General features: G+C 45.3%; 1 protein-coding gene across 3 annotated transcripts in view; it reads left to right on the top strand.

Moving 5' to 3' along the window:
* RGS8 (regulator of G protein signaling 8) overlaps positions 1–26938 on the top strand; it is a 96827-nt gene that overhangs the window by 34548 nt on the left and 35341 nt on the right. Inside the window, exon 1 of one of the 3 annotated variants that reach the window (XM_010813531.4) lies at positions 14908–15157. The exons of the other annotated variants lie outside the window; for them this stretch is intronic. The gene's annotated coding sequence lies outside the window, so the exon portion shown is untranslated. Of the gene's footprint in view, positions 1–14907; positions 15158–26938 lie in introns of those variants that run through there. 3 annotated transcript variants of the gene reach the window in all.

Here is a 26938-nt window from a genome sequence, read left to right as displayed (position 1 = left end):
TAATTACCTGCTCGATCTTGGTGTTCAAATCTCCACCTGCTCAGCTTAGCAGGTGGCATTGGTTAGCACCAGTTATAAAGAGGAATCAGAGTCTTGATAAGATGTACTTTTGAAAAGTTTCTCAGGGACCCTGGGGCACTGAATCTCCTGTCCTCTCTCCCTCCCTCGCTCCCAAAACTCTTCAGTTATAGGAGAAGCTATAAAGCAGGTGTCTGCTTTTCCCTTGCTAAGTGATGCTTTACAAGAGGCATTTCTGGGAAACTCACGCAGGAACTAGAAGGGTTTGCCAGTCCTCCTAGATACGGCCTTTTTTAGAAGAGACTTCACTCTCTATATCTCTGGTCCTTTTATTTATATTGTCACTTGCTTGTTTACGATGCAAACATTGACTCTTACCTTAGTATTTATTCCATGAATACTAGGGGATAATTTCTAAGGCTTTGGCTTCAAGTCTATCCACATAAATGCAGAATGTCCTAAAGTAGACTTTTTTTTTTAATTGTGATACAAAGTACGAATATACCTAATATATATGTCGTTTCACATAACAACCCTTACTTCCACTACGTGTAAAAGATGTTGTTTGACCTCTGAACCGAGCTCAGTGGTTTCCTAGGTCACCTGCAGTGAGGAGGCACCTGGCTGGCACGTGTACAAGTGAGCCTCTGTGCTGGGTGCCTCAGACCTTGCTGCTGATCATGGCCGGGTAAGCCTGGGAAGAGGTGCCTTCTGAGAGTCCCTCGCTCATCCCTAACAGGGGGCTGCCGTCTCTCCCACAACAGACCACGGACAGCCAGGGTGCTCTCCCAGGAGTGGGGGCAGCGAGGATGGGTCTGGGATTCCCACTCAGCAAGTGACATGCACACACAATCACGTTACCAGTTCCTCTGGCCATCATGGAAACAGCAGCAAGCGGGTAGAAAGGAATATGTTTTCCTAGGAGAATCTGGGTGGAGGGCTAGTGTTATGGAGTCACAGTTTTGTCCCGCTTTGCGCGTGGGTCCACCATGGCTCCTGCCCCTCACTGCTTTCCCCACGTCGGCACACTTTTCTTCCCTGGATGACTGAGTTGGGGAAGGCTCCTGCCCACTGAAGGTTCCTCAGGTATCTTGGTGGTAAAGAACCTGCCGGCCAATGCGGGAGAGGCAGGTTTGATCCCTGGGTCAGGAAGATACCCTGGAGAAGGAAATGGCAACTCATGCCAGTATTTTTGCCTGGAAATTCCCCTAGACAGAGGGGCCTGTTGGGCTACAGTCCATAGGGTCGCTAAGACTTAGACATGACTTAGTGAATGAGCACGCATGCCTGTCCTTTGAGGGACAGTGTCACAGATTTCAGGCCTAGGAATGTGAACCAGAAGCAAGGCTGTGACTGTGATGGGCCTGCCAGGAAGCGCCAGAACTGAGGACATGTGACACATCGAATGTTTGCTTCCTCAGTGATTAACTCATCAGTAAATTCAGACACGCCGTCTCAAGGGGAAACCTCTCCAACCCATTATTGTGAACGCCCGTGTACCCTGGGAAGTGATTCCTCTGCTGTCTTCTACAGGCTGAAAAATGTGTGTTTTATGCAATCAGAGAAACAAAGAAAATCATAGTATAGTTCCTGGAGGAATCCCTATTTATCTGAGTCTCATTAGATCAAAAGCCATTTAGGGTCTGCTGATAATTTGGGTTAAAATCAGTGCTATTTAGGCTCATATTTAAAGCTGCGGTGAAATCTCAATTGTATGAACACCAAATGTGCATATACCCTTCCTGAGAAGATGGCAAGCTTCTTTAAGGCAGACCGTGTTTCTCATACTTTCTTTCTAACTCCTGCAAAACCAAGAGCTGTGTGCCACCGTTTGTTGCTGCTCAATAAATATTTGTTAAATGAATGATGCAATTTGTGGCTTAACTTCTACAAATTTTAATCTCAAGCCTGCTTTTCTCAACACTTGGCCCACTCTCTGAACCCCGCCCTGACTTCCCAGTCAATGTGTGCTGAGGAAATGCAAACAAAACGTAATTAGGAAGGTAAATCTACTGCAAAGCGCACACACACAAACAAATGTAGGCCAAAGGCAAATTTAAATGGTTTTTCCAAATTGCCTGCGTTTATTATCCCTGACCCTGCGCTGGCCCAATTTTTACAGATAATCAGGTTAGAGCTGATATTGGTTCTGTATTTCCACTTCAGGACAGAGTGGGAAGGTGGAGGATGCTGTGATCATGGATCAGGAGAAAATAAAGTTAGAAAAACCCTGGAGTTGTGTGGAGTCAAAAGACACAAAAATGAAAGGGATAGCATTTTTCTTAGCTGAAGTCTATGCCAATTTATGTTTCGTCTTCCCCTCCACAAGCCCTAATTCTGTTTTCTGTCTTATCGGGTTCTCTCAGGGTTGGGGCGTGGGGAGTGGTTGGCAGGTAGGGTTTGTGAGACCAGAGCAGTTTGTTATCTAGACTAGTGTCATCTCCTCTGGGGACGAAAAAACTTCGCCAGCCTCCAGGGAGCAGTTCTGGTTTATGCCTTTGCTACCACCCAAGCATCTCTCACAGAAATTTGGGTTGTAGGACAAAGTGCCCCTCCCCCTTCAGAGGATGCTCTGCAGAGGTTGAAGCCTGGAGGGCAAGGTCAGGGCTCTGACTGGGAATTGGAGACTCAGTCTGGACCATTCAGAACCCCTCTATCTTGTCCAGCCTTGCAGAGGGCATGGCACTTGACAGGTACTGACAATGAATGAATGAACAGGTGAGTGCATGGATGAACTTGCTGGAAACAAGTGCTCCTGCCCTTTGTCCTGGACCTGCACATTCCGATGACCCGGTGCACTCCCATTTAGCACAGGTAACTTACCGGCCATGGACTTGCGCTTAGTGGACTGTGCTCTAATGTTAGCTGGCTGTCTATTTGGTGTAAATCAAGGGACAAAAGTTTTTAATCTCCTTCAAAGTATTGGGTCATCTCCCATTGATCCATTCCTTTAACCTGGTCTGAAATTCCTATCATGATTATCAAAGGGGTTAGGTAACAAAGCTGAAGAGTTGAATTTCTTTAGGAAGTCACTAGAAAACTGTAACATTTATTTATTTAGGAAGACACAGATAATGTAAATATTTTACTTAGGATTGGACTTTTAACTCTCTCCCAAGTTAGCTGGTTGGTCCCTTTGCTAACAAGTACATGAAATATAAGGCAAAAGCTTTAAAAGCGGAGAAACCAGCAGTGATCAGGAAGGATGTAAGGACAGAGACAGCTCAAGGGTTTCAGCTCAAAGGTTGACTGGACTCTGAAGGGGAGACCTCTGCCTCTGCCTCTTTAGATAGAGGGTCCTGCTTTCTGATTTTACCCAGACTTTGCCCCCTCCTCAGCTGGAAGTCAAGATCCTTTGTAAGTAACATTCAATTTTCCAGGCTGCTAGACAGGAGGAATGCTTCTAAGAGTATTCTTGAGGTCAACCCTGTAATCTTAGCTCCTCTGAGGAGCAGTCACTCCCTCCCATGTAAGCGTTGCAGGAACCTCTTTTATGGTACACCCAGAGGGGCAAAAAGTTGCAGTTGTCGCAAGGGAAGATTGGAAGATGGCCCGAGAAAAGTGATAACTCAAATCTGCCTTTTCTTCTGACACCTGGGTGAAGTTTTCTAAATGCAGCTGTTATAATATTATAACATAACAGCTCAAAGACAACATAATTCTGCTCAAAGACACCCAATGTTTGTTTTTGTCAATCAGCTCGAACTCCCACTCTTCTACTGTATGCCTCTAATGTCAAACTTATTTGTCATCTTATTTGGGTTAGAGCAACAGATAGGGGGAAGAAGAGGCCTGAAAGTCATGTGGGATATATTTAATAGATTTTCAGGAAAATTGAGTACATGTACATGACAAATTTCTGACATTCACAATATTTATTAATTTGTTTATTAGAATGGGGAGGATTGGAAAGAATATTTGACTGGGACTGGAAAACTTGAATATGAATCCCAGCTCTGCTGTATTACTCACAATAAATTCTTAGATAATTTCGTTTTCTTCTGATGTCTCAATTTCCTCCAAGTTATTTGCTTAACTTACTGGATTGTTGTGGTGATCAAAGAGGATGAGTGGAAAAGAGCCCTTTCAAGTGATAAAATTTCAATTCAAAGTACTTTCAAACACAAAATTACATCAGTTAACAAAAATTAGAGATTTCATGAATTTTTAGGTGAAGTGCTATTTCAGTTTTTTCGTACTTGATAAAATGAGAAACCGAATAAAAAGTATTCAGTCTTCCTGAGACACTTCTGGATCCAGGAATGCTGCTGTTTTATGGAGGCTGGTGGCTCAGATGGCAAAGAATCTGCCTCCAATGAAGAAGACATGGGTTTGACCCCTGGGTCGGGAAGATCCCCTGGAAAAAGGAATGGCTGCCCACTCCAGTATGCTTGCTTGGAGAATCCCATGGACAGAGGAGCCTGGTGGGCTACAGTTCATGTGGTTCTAAGGAGCTGGACATGACTGAGTGACCAAACGTACATACACACACGGAACTTAGAGGGTGAGAGAGGCATCTTGCATCTTCTGTAGGCAGACTTCACCTGAAGAGGGACCTCGGGTCTTGGCTAGAATATTGCCCGGGACTGGCACCTCTTTCTCTCAAAGGGGAAGCCGAAGAGTGATGCTCTTGGTTTCATTTTAGGGCAGAAATGCTAAGGGGTCAGAGATTAGTGTGCTTATTAAAATACACAGGGACAAAGTGACGCGATGATTTGTAGAGTGTGTGTGGGGAGGGTGTTTTTGAGGGTCGGGTTGGGGTGAGCGGTTACACCTGCTTCCTTCCATTTTCCAGGGCAAATGACTTCAGCTGCTGCCCAGCAACAGCCGGTTCATCAAAGCCTTTGAGAACAGCTTTGAAAAATGTGTCAGCCAATAGGCGGGCAGGACCAGCCTGGCAGCTGAGGGACCCCCTCGCTGGAGCAGAGACTTGGGTAGGAGCAGATGGAGGCCTTCCTCCTCTTGGCTGGCTCTCAGGGCATGCAGGCACTCAGGGCTCAGAAGCTCAGACCAGGGCAGATCCTTGCCCTTGGCCCACAGCTCCAGGAGGAGTTTCTCCTAAGCCCCTCTGCGGTTTCCTCGGTGGGTGTGAGGCGCCGGATCTTATCCAGGGCAGGCACCCTGCAAAGGTTTGCTCTCCCATTACATTTGCCTCGAGTCCTCTCACGTGTCATTAATCAAGCTGCTGAACCGAGCCGACTCTGCTGGAGCACGGCATTCATTATAGTCCTCAAGGGATTCATTTCTCTAGATTCCAGACCTCTTGGCTCTCGGAATAGAGATATCTGTGCTGCCAGGAAGGCCCCAAGTCTGCAGGCCACTCCGGGGACTTTCCCCGCGTCCCCATCCCCAGGTTCTGTGAATCCCCTTTCTATTCTCAGGGTCCTCGAAGCAGGAATCTGGCTTTGGGAAGTGGCAGTGCAGGGAGAAGGGCCTCCCACAGGGATCTGTATGGGAGTTTCTGTGGACACAGCCGCATGGCAGGGATCTAGCCTTGTTTTGTAAAAGGTTTTTCGCTTTCCCTCTGGCAAGTGCTGGGACGACTCTGTCCTTTTCTTTTTCAGAACCGGTGCAACTTTGAACACTGGAAAAAGAGTCTGCTCAGTTAGCAGATTCACCCTCACCTAATAATACTGCTGATTCTTTACATCTACAAAAAGGAGATATCTTGGGGAAAGGTATATATGGCTTTAATTTTAGGGGGAAAATAATTACACATCAGGGAGGACTTAGGTTTCTTCTAGGACTTTATGGAAATATTTTTTGGCTTTCCAGAGAGAAGGGATCATTTGCTCTTCCAGGAAAATTCAAGGAGATTGTAATAATAATAATCACTTTATTAAGCATTTATGTCTGGCAGGCATTACTGCAAGTGTAACCACTTGTGAGAGCTGTTTTATACATATAAAAACTGAGGCACAGGGACTTCTCTGGCTGTCCAGTGGCTAGGACTCCGTTCTCTCGATACAGGGGGCCCAGGTTCGATTCCTGGTCAGGGAACTAGATGCTGCATGCCATGACTAAGTGTTCTCATACTGCAACAATGCTGCATGCCGCAAGACCCAGCACAGCCAAATAAATATTTAAAAACAAAAACAACTTAGGCACAGTAGGGTTAAGTCACCTGCCTAAACTCACACAGCTTTTAATTGGTGGAGCTGGGATGCAAACCAAAGCAGCCTGGCTCCAGAGTCTGCCCTCTTAACTCCTATAACAAACACAGTTAAACAAACAAACAAAAAACAAAGGAACAAACCATGTAATGAGCAGATGATGCAGCTCCTTATTCAAAGGCTATCCACCCATTTGTAGATTTTCATGGGTTTGGCTTCTTCTCCGTGATTTTATATTTTTCTCCTCTCTGTTGTCCAGCAGCCCCTGTTCCAGAGGGTGGCAGGGCAAAGGAGAGACAGGGAACTCAAATCCATCACTTTCAGTGATCATTAGTCATTCTAGCAAATGTCAAGTGAGAAAAACAATTGGTTAATTTGTGTCATCCTTTTCAGTAGTACCTCTAATTCCCTTAATTAGAGACAATAGCACGCTGAACTTTTTGGAAACCCTACCAGTTCTCAGGCCTTACTTTTCTCTGATTTCATTTGGATCATTTTCATAAACAAGGTGGTGACCCACAGCAACGCTTTCTCAGTTACAAGGCTTCATCCATCAATTGAAAAAGGAATCATGTTTCAATATATCTATTTTTTGAGGGGCGTTGGTGGGAGTGGGGGGTTACCAGTCTTAGCACATTAGACATACTTGCTGATTGTAAGACATCTTAGCTACAGACATGTTAAAATGTGAGCAAGAATGGGTTTTAGAATTGAGAAAATAGAGTATTTTATTTTTATTGTTCAACAAGGAATAAACCTTGTTAAGGTAGCATTTTGTAAAGGTTCTTCTTACGTGGTCTGCCCTCTCTGGGTATCGGAATTTTGATTACAGTTTTCAGCTGGAGTTCAGCCTGGTTCAGATATCTATTTTTAGCAATAGCTTAAGGGTTTTTTCTTTTTTTTTTTTTTTTCATGACAAGAGGAGGATTACTTAAGAATAAGAGAACTGACTCATGGAAGGGGTCTGAGTTTCTCTCTTGTTAAGAAGGGGCTGGCTTCAGGGGTTGCCTTCCTAATGAGCTAGAAGTTAAGTGGAGAGTCTGATCTGAGGCAGAAGGGTTGAAAACCTCAGAGAGGTGAGCCAGGTTTGAGATCAGGGAAAGCAAAGACTCAAATTCCAGAAATAAATTCAAATACCAAGAATGTGGTAGATTTGTCATAAAAACAGCCCAATTCCTTAGCCTTTCCCTATACTCTTGCCTTTACGATGTGACTTTGCAGCCCTTCTCATCAAATGTGGTGTCTGTTTATAGTCTTGAGTCTCTTCTGGCCTTAGGACACTTGGTTTGGCAAATAAAGTATGGCAGAGTAAGGTTGTACCAGTGCCAAGCCTGGGCTTCAGGAGGTCTTTGCACTTCTGGTCTTTTCCTTGGGACCTTACCTCTGCCAAGAAAAGCTTGGATAGCCACCTGGTTGATGAGCAACATGTGTCCTTCACCACAGCCAATAGACCTTCAAGTGCCAGGCATGCTGGTGAGACCATCCTAGACCAACCAGGCCCTGCTGACCCACCAGTTGACTTTGGATTCATGCGCCAGCCTAACCAAGATCAGCCAAGTCTGGCCCAAATCATCAGAAGCAGCCAGATGACTCAGAGATCCGTAATCAATAACCAATGGTGATTATTTTAAGTTGCTAAGATATTGAGTGGCTTGTTACACAGCAGTAACTAACTGATGACAAAGACCAAATACAGGATTGAAATTAGGGCATCAGACCTAAGGGTACTTAGAGTAACAGAGACTAGGTTTGGAGCAACAGCTGATCAAAAACAAAAGATGGGCTCAGAGGGTCATTGTTGAGAACGGCCTTGCAATATATATGACTTAACTTCATAAACAGCAGGTAGATGCTTAAATTAGATAAGTTTTGATACAGGGACAGAGGCAGGGTAGGGAGAATGAAACCCAAGACAAGCAACCAAGATTGCTTTGTTTATAGAAGTATGCCTAACATTGGTATCCTTAGCATAATGCCTGATCCTAGCAAGTGCTAAATAAATAAAAATTGATTAAATTAATAAGTAAATCCTCTTTCTAGTAGAAATTTCACTTGTTCTTTCATTCATCCTTTCAATGGATTTTATATTAAGCACCATATATGGTCATCTCAGGCGAAGAGTTGACTCATTGGAAAAGACTCTGATGCTGGGAGGGATTGGGGGCAGGAAGAGAAGGGGACGACAGAGGATGAGATGGCTGGATGGCATCACTGACTCGATGGAAGTGAGTCTGAGTGAACTCCGGGAGTTGGTGATGGACAGGGAGGCCTGGCGTGCTGCGATTCATGGGGTCGCGAAGAGTCGGACACGACTGAGCGACTGAACTGAACTGAATGGGTGTACATGCTCATAAGTGGGCAGATATATGGGCACGATCCTATATAAGTTTTGAAATTCTATATCTACCACGTTATGTATGTAAACAATTTACTAAACATTCATCTTAAGCATGTGCTTATGTACATCAACCTGTAATGGGTTCTGATATTTACCTCCAAAAGGGCTGAGTGTGGACTGAAATGTCTCTTCTATTCAAGCTGTTGTTTTGTTGCTCAGTCATGTCTAATTATTTGTAATAATAATTACATGGGAGGAGCCCTCCAGGCTCCTCTGCCCATGGGATTTCCCAGGCAAGAATACTGGAGTGGGTTGCCATTTCCTTCTCCAGGGGATCTTCCCAACCCAGGAATCGAACCTGCATCTCCTGTACTGGCAGGTGGATTCCTTACCACCGAGCTACAGGGGAAGCCCCTCTGTTCAGGCTAGAACTCTCTTATTCTTTCTTTGACTTCTGCAAAGCCTATGGACCATATCTGGGTCCCAGGATACTCATGTCAGATATTAGTCTGGGATGTAACAAATGCTGTCTTAAATGGCCGTTCAAGAATGATTGTAGGTAGTTTTGCAGTTGCTCAAAATTCAGATAGGATTCCTGAGCTCCAAGAGCTGCACAGTGCTGAGTGAACTGAAATGTAGGAAAGTTTGTTTGCCTTCAAAGTGCTCTGTAAAATGTGAATTGTGGCTAGTTATTGCATGTTTATTTTTGTGTTGTTGCAAATGTATCTCACTGGGATCTACTGCAGTGATGGGAGGGGTTGGGACCTGCTCCTGGGCAGGTTTCCAGAGTGAATATGGAAAAGGACTAATCCCTTTAGCAAAGATAATGGATGCTGAAGACTTGATGCTTTTGAACTGTGGTGTTGGAGAAGACTCTTGAGAGTCCCTTGGACAGCAAGGAGATCAAGTCAATCCTAAAGGAAATCAGTCCTTGAATATTCATTGGAGGGACTGACGCTGACGCTGAAGCTCCAGTACTTTGGCCACCTGGTTTAAAGAGCCGACTCTTTGGAAAAGACCCTGATGCTGGAAAAGATAGAAGGATTGAAGGCAGGAAGAGAAGGAGATGACAGAGGATGAGACGGTTGGATGGCATCACCGACTCAATGGACATGAGTTTGAGCAAACTCTGGGAGATGGCGAAAAACAGGGAAGCCTGGTGTGCTGCAGTCCATGGGGTCTCAAAGAGTCAGACACGACTGAGTGACTGAACAACAACAACAACAACAATGAATGCTGAGGTAGCTCCTAGGTGTTCTTGTCAAACACCTTCTCTGATTATGGCCTTTTATTATTCTACTCTTTGTTTCATGTTGCAATGATGCAGCCCATCTGTAGGTTTCAAATACAACCCATTTATGCATGCATGTGTGTTCAGTTGCTCAGTTGTGTCCAACTCTTGTGACCTCATGGACTGTAGCATGCCAGGCTCCTCTGTCCATGGAATTTTTCAGGCAAGAATACTAGAACAGTTTGCCATTTCCTCATCCAGGGGATCTTCCCAACCCAGGGATTGAACCTGTGTCTCATGCATCTCCTGCATTGGCAGGCAGATTCTTTACCACTTGGAAAGCCCAATCCATCTTTGACTGTATCCAGTCAAAGGTACAGTTATCACTCACCACAAAAAATGAGAGAAAAAACTAATAATCCAGTGTGTGTATGCATGCGTGTGTACTTGTGTGTATACATGTGTATGTGTGTATATATTTCTTTATATCAGTTTCTAAGTACCTAAAAGTGGATTAAAAGTTTCCAATTGGGCTTTCATGGGAAGAATCCTTCATTCTAAGATGATGTCCTTCATACTTTTTTGGCAGTAAGATTATTTTTTAAAATAATGGTAATAGCAGATAACCACTTTTAATGTTCTTCTTTGGAAAAATAAAGATTGATGATCCTATGGTTGCTGCCTGGGAATTTTATAAATTTACCAGGACCATGATTTACCCATCTGGAAATCACTTAAAGGCTACACTAGGAAGTATAAAAGATACAGAAGGATGACTCCTTGCTCTCTGTGCGAGTGTGCTAAGTCACCTCAGTCATGTCTGACTCGTTGCAACCCTATGGACTGTACCCCACCGAGTTCCTTTGAGGGATTCTCTAGGCAAGCATATTGGAGTAGGTTGCCATGCCCTCCTACAGGGGATCTTCCCGACTCAGGGATTGAACCCACCGCTCTTTATGTCTCCTGCATTGGCAGGCAGGTTCTTTATCACTAGGGCCACGTGGGAAGCCCCTCCTTGCTCTCCAAGAGCAAGCAATCCCTGTGAGACAATTAGACATTTGGACAAAATATTGAATAGCTGGCAAGAAGTTAACTTCCAAAGCTACGCTCAGGGAATGGACTATGTCATGATAGGTGAGTAAATTAACATACTTATTATATTCAAGAAAAAAATTAACTGATCTGAGGTAAAAAAATGGTTGATGAAGGTTTCAGAAGAGACCAACACAAATCACCTTTGTCATAAAACCTGGGTTTCATTAGTGGCCAATGTCAATTTTATTCATTAATATTAGAAATGAAGTTGGGATAGTAGATACATTAAAATTGGCTGATGTGCAAGGAAAGGAGCTGGAAATACCCAGAATGGGTTTGAAATCTGGGCTACTCCATGATGTATGAGTGAGCTTTTGCTGTGTAACGTAATATCCTAAAACTAAAGCAAAATGGCTTAAAACAAAAATCCTTTATTGGGTCATAATTACATGGGTCGGCTGGGCAATCCTTCAGGTTTGTGCAGGTTAGTCAACCTTGGTTGGGCTTGTTCATGTATCAAGTCAGCTGTGGGTTGGATGATGGCTGGATTATCTACTATGGATTATTACTGTCTACTATGACCTCACCTGACTGATAGTTGACTGGCTGTTGACTGGACAAGTAGTAGTGACTGGATCACATGTTTCTATTCGTCCAGTAAGCTCTTCACATGAAGACCATAGGAATCCAAAGTAGCAAGAAAGAGCAAGCCCCAGTTTGCAAGTACATTCGAAACCTCTATTGCATCCTATTTGTTCCATCCTCTAAGCAAAATCTTCCCGACTCGTTTGCCTAGTGTATACTTCGATGTGCCCAAACATTTCTTCCCTCAGCGTTTGGCAGTGTGGCAGGGCCGTGGACCCCACTGTCTCCAGTGTTCCATATAAATTTATTTTTTACAACCAAAGTAAATATATTTATATCAAATAACCTAGAGAAATTAATCAGTGTAATACAATCATAGAAGAAATCCCTCGCAGGTTGGAGATGCTATTGGAACTTTGCAGAAAGGACACCCAAGAGAAAAGGGTTATATTTTGAATGCAAATGTGATTCATTGTTCTCATAAATTGCTATTCAATCATGCAAAATCTGAGATTCAGAAGGAAAAAAAATCTTGAGAAGGTTATGAACTCTTTTATCGATCTTTTTGCTAAATAGATCCATATTTTAAAAAATTTCATTGCAATGTAATTGACATGTAACACTAGCTTCAGATGCACAGCATAGTGATTCGATATTTGTATGAATTGTGAGTTGATGAGCACAGCTGCTGCTGCTGCTGCTAAGTCGCTGCAGTCGTGTCTGACTCTGTGCGACTCCATAGACGGCAGCCCACCAGGCTCCCCCGTCCCTGGGATTCTCCAGGCAAGAACACTGGAGTGGGTTGCCATTTCCTTCTCCAAGGCATGAAAGTGAAAAGTGAAAGCGAAGTCTCTCAGTTGTGTTCAACTCTTCGAAACCCCATGGACTGCAGCCCACCAGGCTCCTCCGTCCATGGGATTTTCCAGGCAAGAGTACTGGAGTGGGGTGCCATTGCCTTCTCCGGATTAGCACAGTAAGTCTAGTTTAAATCTATCACCACACATAGTCATAACATTTTTTTTCTTGTGAGTAGAATTTTTAAGGCTTATTCTCTTAGCAAGTTTCAAATATACAACACAGCATCATTAACTATTGTCACCATCAGTCAGTTCAGTTCGGTTGCTCAGTCGTGTCTGACTCTTTGTCACCCCATGGACTGCACGCAGAAGACAGGCTTCATTGTCCATCACTAGCTCCCAGAGCTTACTCAACCTCATGTCCATCGAGTCGGTGGACTCAGTGCATTCAATATACAAACAAATATCGAATCAGTATGTTGTAGGCTTGAAACTAGTGTTACATGTCAATTATATTGCAATGAAATTTTTAAAAATATGAATCTACTGTCACCATGGTATATGGTATACATTATATCCCCTGGCTTGTTTATATTATATCTAGAAGTTTGTACATTTTGACTCCCTTTACCCATTTCACTCAACCCCCCATCTGTTCACCAATCTATTCTCTGTATCTATGAGTTTGTTTATTTTTCAGCTTCCATATAAGATTACATGGTATTTACTCTTCTCCATCTGACTTGTTTCACTTAGCCTAACGCCTGTTGTTGCACTGCTGCTGATCTCTGATTTATCCATCCTCTTTCACCTAGTTGATGTTGTTTTTAAGTTGCTCAGTCGTGTCCACCTCTTTGCCACCCCGTGGACTATAGCCCACCAGGCTCCTCTATCCATGGGACTCTCCAGGCAGAAACAGTTCAGTCAGTTGCCATTTCCTTCTCCAGGGGATCCTTCTGACCAAGGGATGGAAACTGCATCTCCTGCCTTGGCAGCAGATTCTTTTTTCCTCCAGTCCTTCTCTACTCAGCATCTCCTCAAACCTGGATCTGATAATGCAAATGATTTGACCAACATTGCTTTGTTTAAACTTTTTTCTTTTTTCTTTTTTTTTACTATCTGTTTGCAATGCACACATTAATTTACATCCTCCTCTGCGGCCTCCTATCACACTCTACTTTCTACTCCAGCCTCCCTTGAAAGAGTGCTCACTGTTCCCCAACCCGCTGGGGGCACCTCTAGACCCTTTGCCTTTGCCCAGGCTGTTCCACAGCCTTGGATTCTCCTCTCACTAAACTCCATGGGTCAAAATCCACCAGTCACCTTCAACATGCAGGTCAGATGAGGCTTCCTGGGAGAGGACCTGGTGGACTTGGTCTCTCCCTGCTCCAGCGTTTCTGTGTCACCCTTTGAAGTCCTTAGCCCCCTTATCTATGAGTTAGCATCACTTACTTAAAGCTCTCTTTCCTCTGGATCACCTGAGACATGACAAGGATGTCTCAGTCATGTTTGCAACCCCCATGACGCACAATCGGCGCCAAGGATTGTTGGCTGAATTGACCTGATTTTGTGAATTGGGGCAATGTCTGATGCTGCAGTGAACTGGTTGGTGATCATGACCGATCACAGTGGCACTGTCCTAACGAGAGCAGCTGTCCCCTGGGGGTCATCTGGGGCGGCGCTGGTCAGGGTGTGTGGAAGCCGGCCTGAAGGAAAGGAACTGGCTTGTAGCGGGAGGACGGGTCCCTGGAAACCCGTCGCAGTTCTTGGCCCCTATATCCCCCTCCCTGCCCTCCGGAGAAGGTCCTCATCTGAGATCTCTTTCCCTTCATTAGCTGTGCTCGTCGAGTCTCCCCAGCTGCACTTCCTCTGGTCTTTTCTGGCTTTGCTGTTTGTTTATTTGTTTCCCTGTCAGCCTCTTTCTCTGGCTGTGCTTGTAAATAGAGCCGATGACTGTCAGCTCCAGGGCCTGTGTGGTGAACCTGCTGCCCACGTGGGGGCGGCAGGTCTCGTAGACTCTAGAATCCGATGCCAACGGTTATTTATCCCTGATGCTCAGAAGCTGCTCCAGGCACTGGCCCAAGCTGTCCAAAAGGTTTTTCTCCTGATCATCTAAATGGAACTTTACAGACAGAAGCATCACATGACATGTTCTCTCTGTCCCCTCCCAGCCCTCTCTCTTGCTCCTTGTTCTTGCCACCACATCCCCATCACAGGTTGGGCAGCTGACCGAGGGGCACCCAGGCTGGCCTGTGGTGTGGAGTGGCAAATAACACGAAACGTTTCATGCATTACACTCTTCCCTGGCTGATTTTTAATCCTCATTGAGAAAGTTAGAACTGGGCTTCCTCTACTTTGCCCAGCCATTCCAAATTCCTAAAGCCAGAGCATCCTTGCTTGTTGGCTATGGCAGGAGAGACCTCTTTGAGGCTGAGCCTTTGTCTTTTGCGCCCATCCCGGTCTGTTTTTGAGCCGAGGCAGGTTCTCCTCTCTCTCCTGAGGCCAGTTACCCTGTTTCACCCGCTTCCCCGCTGTGCAACCCTGGGGGACCCCCTCTGCCCCCACTTCCAACCTCAGACCCCTGTGGGCTCTGCTTCTCCCTGCCTTCTGCAGCGCATTGGCCCCTCGGAGGCAGCTGCCAGTGAGCTCGCTGTCAGCAGGAGAGCCTCATAGGCAGTGCCATCCTGCTTGAGTCTGCGGTCCTCCCCCGACTCTGCGTGGCAGCGCGCATCATCTGTCAGAGTGCCCCCTCCCCTCCCTCCGCTTCCCCACCCCCTTCCCCGGGCGCTCGCTGCCTTCCCAGTTCATGAGATGCAAAGCCCCACAGGCGGGTGAGGAGCCAGCGGGAGCTGCATGTTACAGCCGCCCTGCTAGGGGCACCCCCACCCCACCCCCCGAGGTGAGGTGAGCCGCCCCTCGGCAGCCCTCTCCCATGTACCAGGAAGTGGCTGACTTGGTCACTCAGGGCTTCACCGAGCCATGCCCAGCTGGGACCAGCACCAGACAAACCTTCCCAGCTGCACTGCCCTCCACCAGACAGGTAAGAGAGAGCCGCTCTTCCAGCCGGGCGAGAGGGCCCCCGAACTGGCCCTCCCAGCCGGCCATCCTGAGCCATGAGTCTTGCTGGGAAGTGTAGGACACCCCAGGGCAGAAAAGGCGCTGTCTGCCTGTCATAACCCTACCCTCCCATTCTCTAACAGAGCTCCTTAGACAGACTGGGTTAAGCCGGTCACTCTTGCCAGGAGCAAGGGTGCAGGGACATGCCCATTCTTCCCGGACAGTGGGTGCTAAGCTGCCAATATCCTGTTTTTGTTCTTTCTCCTCCTCTGAAACCTCCTTTCTTGTCCAAGGGGACGCAGTATCTCCCTGCAGATCCCTTCGGGGGCTCTGTGATTATGGTTGATTGCTGCCTAGACCGTGTCACTTTCTGTTCGTTTCATTCATGTCTTCTTTGCTGTTGCGTTCAGCGGATCGCCGGCACAGCAGTCTGGCTGCCCACAGCATCTGTTCTGTTTCCAGACAGCGTGCAGGTCCCCTGTGCTGCTGGTGACTAACGCTGGTGACACATTCCGATGCAGGAGAACTCACAATCACAGTGGGTTCAAGGGAGATCAAAATACATCGGAGGTCACTGATCTTTTTGGGTTTTTTTTCAGCTTTATTGAGATGTAGTGACAGATAACATTGTAATATGTTTAAAGTGCCCAATGGGATGATTTGATACATGTATGCATTCTGAAAGGACTCCTACTGTCGAGTTAATTAACACATCCACTGGCAGATCACCAACTTCTAGTTTCAAATATTTTCCCACATTTTTATTATTGCATATAATATTGGAAGAATATCATCAAGTTTTGTTCACATTCTGTATTGTTTTCTTAGACTTAGTCTTAAAATGAGACTTGCTGGGATGGTGTGTGTTTTTTTTTTAAACTGATACAAGTGACATATAACATCATTTTGGTTTCAGGTTACAGTGTAATGATTTGATATATGTATGTATTATGAAAAGATCGCCACAATAAGTCCAGTTAACTTCCATCACCACACGTAGCTGCAATTGTCTTTTTTAGGAGAGGGCAGGTCACCAATTTCTAAGCAGTGAGTTGAGGACATAGTAAACACCTATAGGAGGGGATGCGTCCTTGGCATCAGCTTCTCAGAGCTGTCTAGAGGGGCGTGGAGGAGAGTGGCTTTTCTCTGTGCTAGAGTCATTCCATCTCAGTCTATTGTTTCACTCCATATTTAAAACCTGGCTGAAGGTCCTCATAGGTGTTTATCTTGGGATGCTTTCAAACTAATGAAATAGGAAGGAAAGCCTACTCCTCCTGCAACTTGGGTTATTTTTGGATTATTTGTTCCTACAGTTTTGGAAAATTCCAGGGTTTTTTGGGAAGATGCAGGAGGTGCTGGAAAGTGGGGGAGTGAGATAACGGTTATCACGAGAGCATCTAAGTGCTTGGGGGAAAGTTCAAAGCTCTAACTGGCAATGTGTTGTTATGCTGATGATGGCTTTTACTTTTAGTTTGGGAATGGTATCCCTGTGAGCACTCAGTCAGTCTGGCAAACTGTTTTTATTAACCATTTGTTCTTTGCTCAGTCCTTAGAATAGGTGTCCTAGTAGAAGATTGATGGGAGAGGGGTGAATGGGGATTGGAGAGTGTTGGGTGGCCCCTAGTCCACCGTGGCCTGGCCGAGGTAAGCTGCTCCTGGAGACCCTGTTATTTTGGCATTAAAATTTTTTCTCACACAGTGCTTTATGCACAAAGGAATCTTAAAACTTTCTCATATTCTTTGTCCAGTTGAATTAGACTTTTGCTTGAAGCCAAGGTCTTTCTCCTATGGGTCAGTGAGCTTCAACCACAAGAGTCATTTCACAAATGCCAGGGACTCCCAAGGGATTGAGTAAGAGGTAGATGGTTGGCTGCACAAAATCCATCATATTATCATTTTAAAAATCCTCCAAATGTGGGTCTCAGGGATGGGTCAGCAGCAGCAGTACTGAATGTGATGCAATGTTGGAGAGAGTGGAAAAAGCCCTGGTGGTCCTGGGTTTGAGTCTCCCTAGGGTCATTAATTGAATTACCCTGTGTCCTTCACTCAGGGATCCTGTACAGCTTTGCTTTTATCATCTGTAAAATGGGTACAATATCAAGGGCCCAACTTACCTCCAAAAGTTTTTATGAGGATCAACTAAAAAATGATGATAGCTGCCAGTTATCAAGATGTGCTGGGCAACTTTACTAGGTATCTTCCTCACAAGATGCTGTTTAATCCTTCCAACTTCCCTAAAACTTAGTCTCCAGGAGCTTAAAAAACTTGATCAGTTAAAGAAGTGAAAGCAATTTTTAGGTTTTGGCAGTGCCATACAAATACAAGTTTTGTTGTGTATCACGACTTCATGGCTTAGGATATTTATCCTGCTAATCCTTTCCCAGGCTCTCCTATCCCATGTGTTTGCTCATTTCATTTCTGTCCAAATACTTATAGCTCCAGAGCCACTAGAAATGCTCCTTGCTTTTCCTCTGTCTTGAAAATTAGAATACTTTTCACTGTTCAAGAAGCATCAACATTCTCATCAGAACCTTTATCAGGCCTCTCTGTTTGGAATTTCCAAAAAACTTTTGAATCCTTCAATAAAAGGTCCTAAAAAGAAGAGGGTCTCAGAAAAGCTGAATGGCTTAAGGTAGATTCCTACCAGGGCCTTGTCTCTCAAGGAAAAGTGTCAGAATTTGCTCAGCGTCTTTGTGCATCAGAGTGCACCCACGCAGCCCTGGTCCCTCCTCCCGCCCGCAGTGCAGACATTCATTTGTGCCCGGCACAGGCCTGAAAGCAAAGCATTTCATTTTCCAGGGGGGTCTGTGAAGGTAGGAATAGATCCCAGCAGGAGACCTGCCCCCAGTCTCCACACCACCATTTCCTGCCACTGTTGGTGTGGCCAGCCCCATGCCCTGGTCTGATGGCTGTGGAGCTTCTTTTTTGCATAAATCTGGCTAGCTGGCTGGACTGGACCCATCAGGGAGGACGTAAAAGCCATTGGCTGAAGTCATTAAAAATGGAGGATTAGAAACACCTGATTTTACATTCAGAGGAGGGGGAGAGTGCTGAAGCTGCTTTCTGACCACAGCTGTAGACCCTGATGGCAAATGGTAAAGCTTTTGTTACTGTCTATGAAGGGGAAGAGATTGATAACCAGCACCCTGGCACTGCGACATAGGAGGAGAGCCACACTCCTATTGTGACAGGGCCTCGTGCACTCACATCTCAGCCCCAGGGCCTTGAAAACTAGGTCCCGCTGCTTCTCCATCTCCTGCCCTGCTGCCCCATCCTCTGTAGCCTCCCCTCTACCCCTGTGTGGTGTCGGACCTCTGTCTTCTATGACTCTGATGCTCTCAGTGTGACTTCATGTTTTGATAAGGCTGAAGAATTTACAATCCATGTTTGCTTTAATATTACTGAATTCTTACAGTAGCTCAGGAAGTTGGCATTGCTTTAGTATTCTGATTTCACAGAGGAGACAGCAAGGTCTTAAGCCAAGAAAACTCAGCCACGAAGAGGATAAGTTGGAGTTTGAACCCTTTTTACTGGACCTGATAGCTCATACCATTTCTGTAATTCCTTGCTGCCTCTTCCAGTCATCATCCTTGCTCCAAAGAGCCTCACTCACTCACCTGTTGTCTGGTTCAGTTAAGTTCAACAAACATTTATTGAGCATCTTCTTGGTGCCAGGCACTGGGCTAGGTGTTGGAGATGTAGAGAGGAAAAAGCTTTTACCTGTGTCGTCTGTATAGGTCATGAAATGGACCCATGCCGCCTGGTACATTGCTTGGCGCGTAGGAGATACCTAAGGGTTAGTTGAATAAATGAATGAAAGAATGGATACAGTTTCCTGTCCTTGGTGAATTTAAGAGACTGGGTAGGAGACGAGAGTTGTAGGCACTTAATCATGCCGAGTGCTGAGGTAGAGAAGTATGTCCAGGAGCACAGAGTAGGACACGTGCAAAACCTGGCTGTGCAGAGGAGCCTGCTTGGAGGAAGTGGTCCTGAGTGCAGCCAGAAGGGTGAGGAGGCAGAACAAATTACAGAAACAAGGCCTAGAGACTTGGAACCATGATGTGTGCTCAAGACTGTGAGCACTTTGGAGTTACTAGAGCATGAAGCATCAGCCACTGGGCTGGTGGGCAACTCTCAGGTAGGTGGGACCCAGGTCCTGAGAACTTTATGTGTCAGAATATTTAAGCTTGAACTTTATTCCGAGGCTTGGGCTTACAGGTTGTGAGGTGAAGGGACCATAATCATGTTTTACATAGGTGATTATGGCTGCAGACTGGAGTTGAATTTAAGGAGGTAGGCTGGATCACAGAGCCCGAGAACAAGAACCAGGAACTATGAGCCAGGAGGTGAACCAGAGCAATGGTAGTAAGAAAGAGAGGAGGCAGGTGTAAAAACTGAAGGAGATTTAATCAGTATGGTTTGGTAACTGCTTGACTATAGGAGATGAAAGAAAAGGTGTCATCTCTAATTGCTTCCCTATTTTTGGCTCGAGTTACTCAGTGGATGTTGGTGCCAGAAGCTGAAACCAAAGATGGCAGAGAAAGCCAAGATTTGTAGGTATATGGGGGAAGGGTGGGCGAAAATGGGTCAGGAGAAGAAGTGGGTATGATGTACTCAATTTTTAGATAGATCTGGATATGTTGTGCCTGGGGAATATCTGAGAGGTATATTCAGCAACCATGGGCTATAAGAATGTTTACACTTGGGAAAAGGGCCAGAATTAGAGGAAAGTATTTGGAAATGGTCAGTATATCTGTGTAGTTAGGAGTGCGGACAAGGATAAGATTGCCCAAGAAGCATTTAAGGAGAGGAGAACAGGAAGCCAAGGTTAGAAAGCAGGAGAATATCAATATTTATGCTTTGAGAAGAGGAGGAGCTAGCAAAGAAGACCAAGGGAAAGGGCAGTTAGGACAGTGTCAGGTAGAGGAGACTAAGGGAGTAGGAATGCTAGAAGTGACAGGTCACCGTGGTGGATGCAGTGAAGAGGTCCTTAAAGACAAGTGTCATTGGATGTCACAGGATGGGGGGGTCCCTGTTTCAGGGCAGTGGTGGGGATGGAAGCCAATTGTGAAGAACTGAGGATGGGATAGGAAGTGGGGAAACGGGAGATGCTGTCAGACAGCTTTGCTGACAAAGGGAGGAATACCCAAGGGGGATTTTTTTTAATGAAAGAGTACTTTTATTTGTAAGTGTAATGGGGGAGAGAAAGAATAAAGATAGAGAGTTGATCAAGCAGGGAGGGTTAAGTGGGGAAGCAGGGCCTCGAGGAAGAATTTGCCCTGATAGACACACCTGCGAGGGGTGGATGTGCATAGACTTGCAGATGAGGAGACAGGAGAAGAGGTTGAGGTTATTTCATACCTGAGGGCTTGATGATCATGATGAACCAGGAGATGAGGCTGTGGACATGTGAAGGATCACGTTCTAGAAGCCCTCTCTTCTCTGTGGACTTCCCAGGTGGCTCAGTAGTAAAGAATCTGCCTGCAATGTAGGAGATGTGGGTTCAAACCTTGGGTCAGGAAGATCTGCTGGACGAGGAAATGGCAACTCCCTTCAGTATTTTTGCCTGAAAAATTCCATGGACAGAGGAGCCTGGAGGGTTACAGGCCATGGGGCTACAAAGAGTCGGACATGACTGAGCGATGGAGAATGAGCACGCACACTCTTCCTTACTCTCTGGCTTCCTGCCCTTTGCCTTCGCAGAAGCCAGCTGGCCACTGGGAAGCTAATTTGTAAAAAGTGAGTTCACTGTGTAAGGCTCAGGTCACAATAGGGGCAGGGAAGGGTTGGGGATGTAAGCAAACAGGTCATCCTTTGCATCCTCGTCCAAGGGTGACTTGTGGCCCTGGATTCTGGATGTTTGGGCAGCTCAGAAATGGGAGGAAAGGAAGTAAGTAGCTGGATGCTGTTCTAATAGCTCTGTGCTGAGTCCTGACTATGGCTCTAAGAAATGTGACTTTGGGCAAAGTCTTTAAAGTTTAGGTTCTGTAGGTGATATCTGAGAGTCATACCCACTCTAAACCTCTATGAATTTTAGCACCTGCTCCCTAGGAGTCAAACAGTTTTTTGGTTTTTTTTTTTTTTTAAGTTGATTTATCCTTGGGGAGGAAAGCTTACAAAGGAAAATAAACAGGAAATCAATTTCTATTCAAATTGCATCTTTCATATTTTGATTTCCTTGCACTAACAGTTTACACATATGCTCTTTTTACTAAAGCATATCTTGTCACACTAAAAAAAAAAAATTAGGCATACTATCAAAAATACACAAGTCAAGAAGACAGGACAACTCAGCTTTGATCCCCTTGCACTCACCACCCTGGGTGATTTTTAAGCAATTTCCAGATAGCATATCATTTCAATGTTAAATATTTCCAGGTGTATTTCTAAAGAGTGAGATTGCTTAAGGAAAAAAAAAAACCCTTAGTATTGATATCACATTAACAATAATATCTAATCAGTGTTCCCCCTTCCCCCAATTGTCTCATAATATTTTTTTATGTCTTTAAATTCAAATCAGGGTTCAAGTTAAATTTCACACACTGTATTTGGTTGATGTGCTTCTTAAGGTTTTGTTTTGTTTTTTAACACTGATGGCCACTGTCTGAGAGTCCTGTAATTCCATAACAACTCCTGATTTCATGTCATTTCTCCCAGTGTAGGTCTGCCATTTAATTTTAGGAGCTCTAGGGAACCACTGCAGTTTAGACAACAAAGCCTCCGAAGATTCATTTTAAAATTCCTTCTAGACACGCTTAGAGGGAGAAGTATAAAAATAATGAATAAAGAAAAGAGGATAGAAAGAAGGAAAGGCTGGAGGGAGTCATAAGGAGACACACGAAGGCTCAAGGGGGACAAAAGAAAACAGCTTTTGTAGCTGGGACTTGAGTAACGCCCATCCACCAAGAAGCTTGAAAATCCTTACAAATGTGTTTCATACTTTTTTTTTTTTTGCTGTTACCTGGCTTAGCAAGTGGCAAACATGAATCTTTAAACAATAACATTCTATCTATTTAGCGTGTTTTCCCAGACAGCTTATCAAATAGCTGAGTGGGTATCGTTGAAGTCATCCCCTATGTAAAGTGGGGAAGGGTAGGAATTCTAATTCCCATTTTACAGATGATGAAACAATTGATACAGCTAATAATGGTGGCTCACAGTCACTTGCCGTTCATCAAACATAATGCTGAACTTGATGATGTTATCTAATTGGATCCTTTTAACAAGCTGATGACATTGGTATAAGGATCGTTATAATCTTTGTAGCAAACTGATGACATGATGAAAATAATACTCAGAGAGGGAGAATAACTTGCCCGCAGTTACAGATCTGGGGAAGTCAAGGAGCAGAGATGGAAATTCAGGGCTGTCAAACCCACTGTTCTTTTTTTCCAGGTCAGTCTACTCTCTACTAAGTCATCAATCTTGTTCTGCATAGACTTGCTTACTGGCAAAATTCCATTTAGAGAGTAGCACAGAGCATCACCAAATATAATAACAGGGTACAGTGTGCTGGAATTTGCAAAGCATTTTCCTTCCCACAGACTGTCTCATTTCTTTCTTATAACCACCTTGAAAAATAGGGCAGGTGTGTTAATTTGTGTTTTACAGATGAGGAAATTGAAATTCAAAGCTCTTGGTTATGTTAGTTGGTAATCATGCAGCTAGTGAGGGCAGTGAGTGTCACCGAGCTAGTTTGCAGCAGAGTGAGGATCAGAGGCTCTTTCTTCTGATTCCAGAGCCCGTGTTTCTCGGGTCCTCTTTGCAAACCTCCTGGGCCCACACCTTTAGCTGCTGACTTTTTTCCATGCCCCCTCTGATGTTCCTTGTGCAAAGTCGAGTAGGCTTATTACAAATTAAATATCAGGAAGCTCGAACTGATGAACAGGAAGGAAATGAGGCTGCTAATGCTCAGAGGAATGGAATCGAGATGCATTTTTTTTTTTTTAGCAGAATTTTGGGCCAACTGGCCTCTTTCTGTCCTTCCCTTCCCTGTGTCCTTCCAGTCTCCATGGAAACCCCAAATCAATGTGGCATATGTTGATTCATGTTTCTACTGTTACTAGGAAGCTACAAACTGGAAATTGCTTTTAAAAGATTTGTGGAAGAGCTTTAGCATGCTGACCAGAATTCAAATCTAATATCCAAATGACTGTTTTATTAAAAGCTTTTAATGTGGTCCTATCCTAGGTGGTATGTTGATGAAATCAGCACACAGGGGGCATTTGGCAATAAACCTCCGCTTCCACTATCGTGGCTTTTAAAAATATTATATTGCAGTCTTTAATTCCCTTTATCTTCAATGTAATTACATTTCTGTGGCCCGTGTGACAATGCCAGGTGTCCTTTTGCTCTTGATTAATTCCACTCTGCCCCGACCAGGCAGTTGGGAACAATAGTTTGCAGATGCCGTACATACCTGGATGGCTGCCCCTGGGCGTCATTAACGTTGGTCTGACTTCCATCTTGACCTGGAGACTGCAGAAGTCTGGTGTGTTTCTGCCATAAGGAATCCTCGGTGATTTTTCACATTTTCTCATGAACTGAAAATCAAATGCAGCTGACATTTATTAAACATCTGCTCCATACCAGGCAATGAAAATTGATGGCAGGGGGAACGAGTCAGAGACTCTGTCTTTGTGACACACACAGTCATTTGGGAGGATCTGAAAACATAGATCACAAGGATAAACTACAGGCTGTGATGCGGGCTGTCAGAGAATCACAGCACAGCGGCGATGTCGGAATGGGGGGATTCCTCCCAACTGAGGGAGCTCTGGAAACGCTTTGGAAAGGCGAAGTTTTAGCTTGGAGATATTGGGTTTCAGGAAGGAACTGGGGGTTAAGAGACAGACCCAGAGTGGAGACATTCAAAGAGACTAGCTGAGGAATCAGGTGTGTGCTTGCATGCATGTGTGCACACATGCACATGCCTGAGTGTACAACGGGATGTGAGACTGGATAGGTAAGTGAGACCAGATTATTGGAATATCAGGCAGAATAGGGAGTTACGGTGGAGCCCGTTACACAGATGATCTGCTTTGTTGTTGGTTGTTGCTGTTCAATCGCTCAGTTGTGTCCCAGTCTTTTGCAACCCTGTGGACTCTAGCCCACCAGGCTCCCCTGTCCATGGGATTTTCCAGGCAAGAATACCAGAGTGGGTTGCCATTTCCTCCTCCAGGGGATCTTCCCGACCCAGGGATCAAACCCGTGTCTCCTGCACTGCAGGTGGATTCTTACCACTGAACCACCAGGGAAGATTTGCTTTATGGATCTATTCAGTAGGTTACTCTTGTGGAGTGTGCCAGAAGGTTTGTGGGGAATGGGGGTGATGAAATAGGGACAGGAAGGTCAGTTATTTAGGGGAGGTGAAAGGGCATGCATTGTGCTGGGTGCTGATAACCTCTGACATGGCAGCATCAATGGATGCGAGATGAGGAAATTCAGAAATAAATCAGAAGTACAATGACAAGGTTTAGAAATCAATTCAGCAAGAGGAATGGAGGGAAAGAAACCCCAGATACCTGCATTTATTACCTTGAGGGTCTGGAACACAGTGATGTCATGAATGCACACAGGAGCCCAGCAAGAATGGAGGACTTGGAGGGGAAGGTGGTTGTTTTGGAGACAGTTGAGAGTCTGCAGGGTCTGAGAGGGGTGGGGCTGTTTAGAAGACCTCTTGAAGTGCAGCATGGAGCTCAAGAGAGCTAGGACCAAAGTCGTGATTCTGGAGAGAAGCCGTGACCGGTGCTTGGGAGGATGGAGTTCCACAGAGGAGCAAGTGCAGAGAGGGACGATCATCGAGGTGCCCGGCAGCCAGAAGTGCCGAGAAGCCAGAGCAGGGCTTGCGGTGATTGCTTTCCCAGGAAAAACCATGAGTCGCAACCTGAGATGCTGTCCTATGCCTAGTTTTCAGCCAGCAGCTCAGGAGCTGTAAACAGAGAAGAATCCAGAGTTCTATGTCCCTGGACCAGAGTCCAAGTAGCAGGGGCCTTTCTCATTAGCCCTCCAACCTGCTTGCCTTTTCCTATCTCTCTCCTTTGGAAAGAAAACCATGCCAGGATACATATCCCCTCAGTTCAACTTAATTTCCTGCCCCTAAATTCTTTATACACCTGCCTCTATAGGAAGGAAGATAAGAGTCCTCCCTTAAAAAATTATTTATTTGACTGCACTGGGTTTTGGTTGGGGCATGCGGGATCTTGGGGGCTTTTCAGGTGGTGCTAGTGGTAAAAAATCCATCTGCCAATGCAGGAGACTCCAGAGATGTGGGTTGGTTCCCTGGGTCGGGAAGATCCCCTGGAGGAGGACATGGCAACCCACTCCATATTCTTACCTGGAAAATTCCACGGACAGAGGAATCTGGCGGGCTACAGTCCATGGGGTCGCCAGGAGTTGGACACGACTGAGTCTGCATACCCGAACCACTTGGGATCTTGAACCTGGACCTGCTACACTAGGCCACCAGGGAAATCCCTAGAGTCCTCCCTTGGGAGGGACCTGTCTGGTCTGTGTTGCTCAAACTGGGGTGCTGTGAGCTTACTCCTTGGTGTTTAAGAGAGTTTTCTTTTTACTCGTGTTAGAGTCATGTCTACACACCCTCATCCCTCTGCTCTTTATATTCCTGTTCTTTCTTTTAAAACTTTATTAATTATGGTATTTCTCCTTAAATGTTTGGGTTGGCTTATTGACTTGCTGCAACTGTATTAATTCTCTAAAAGCTAGTTGAAGATTCTGATGTCTGGTTAATATGGGTCAGCTTCCACTTGAGAGTTGGGCTCCCGTACAACACTCCCCTGCCTCCTCAGTGCCTTTAAATCCTGGATGCTGGACTGGGCAGTGTAAGACTTGGAGGAAGCCTCCAGCCCCCTGTGTTAGCACTAGTAAAGGGGTCCCACGCTGACCCTGCCTTTGTATTCAGGCAAAAGGTGGAATAGGCTGGAGGCACTGAGTTTGGTATCAGACACCCAGCTCTGTTGCTTATAAATGGCTTTTCTCTGTTTTCCCATCTGTAAAACAGATGGTAAAGACGTTGATCTTGTAAGTTTGTGTTAGTCACTCAGTCGTGTCCAACTCTTTGCAACCCCATGGGCTATGGCCCACCAGGATCCTCTGTCCATGGAATTCTCCAGGTAAGAATACTGGAGTGGGTTGCCATTCCCTTCTCCAGGGGATCTTCTGGACCCAGGGATGGAACCCAGGACTCCTGCATTAGGCAGATTCTTTACCGTCTGAGCCACCAGAGAAGCCTGTAAGTTTTTGGTGAGAGTTAAATAAGATAACAAAGTGCAATGTTTAGCACAGTGTCTGGCACATACTAGTCAGTTCAGTCACTCTTTCATGTCCGACTCTTTGTGACCCCATGGACTGCAGCACGCCAGGCTTCCCTGTCCATCACTAACTCCCGGAGCTTGCTCAGACTCGTGTCCATTGAGTCGCTGATGGCATCCAACAATCTCACCCTCTGTCGTCCCCTTCTCCTCCTGTCTTCAATCTTTCCCAGCATCAGGATCTTTTCCAGTGAATCAGTTCTTCTCATCAGGTGGCCAAAGTATTGGAGCTTCAGCTTTAGCATCAGTCCTTCCAATGAATATTCAGAACTGATTTCCTTTAGGATTGACTGTTTTGATCCCCTTGCAGTATGAAAGGAGTATGAACAGTATGAAAATGGCACATACCAAGTGCTCATTAAACATTAGCCCTGGATGAGGAATCTAGGGGTGGATCCAGCTTATAGTATAAACTTACCTTGGATTGCTGCTGC

Source organism: Bos taurus, chromosome 16 (genome assembly GCF_002263795.3).
Source record: "Bos taurus isolate L1 Dominette 01449 registration number 42190680 breed Hereford chromosome 16, ARS-UCD2.0, whole genome shotgun sequence".
NCBI classification, from domain to species: Eukaryota; Metazoa; Chordata; class Mammalia; order Artiodactyla; family Bovidae; genus Bos; species Bos taurus.
Note: the sequence above shows the minus strand (reverse complement) of the source record. Positions and strands in the feature narration are given on the sequence as shown.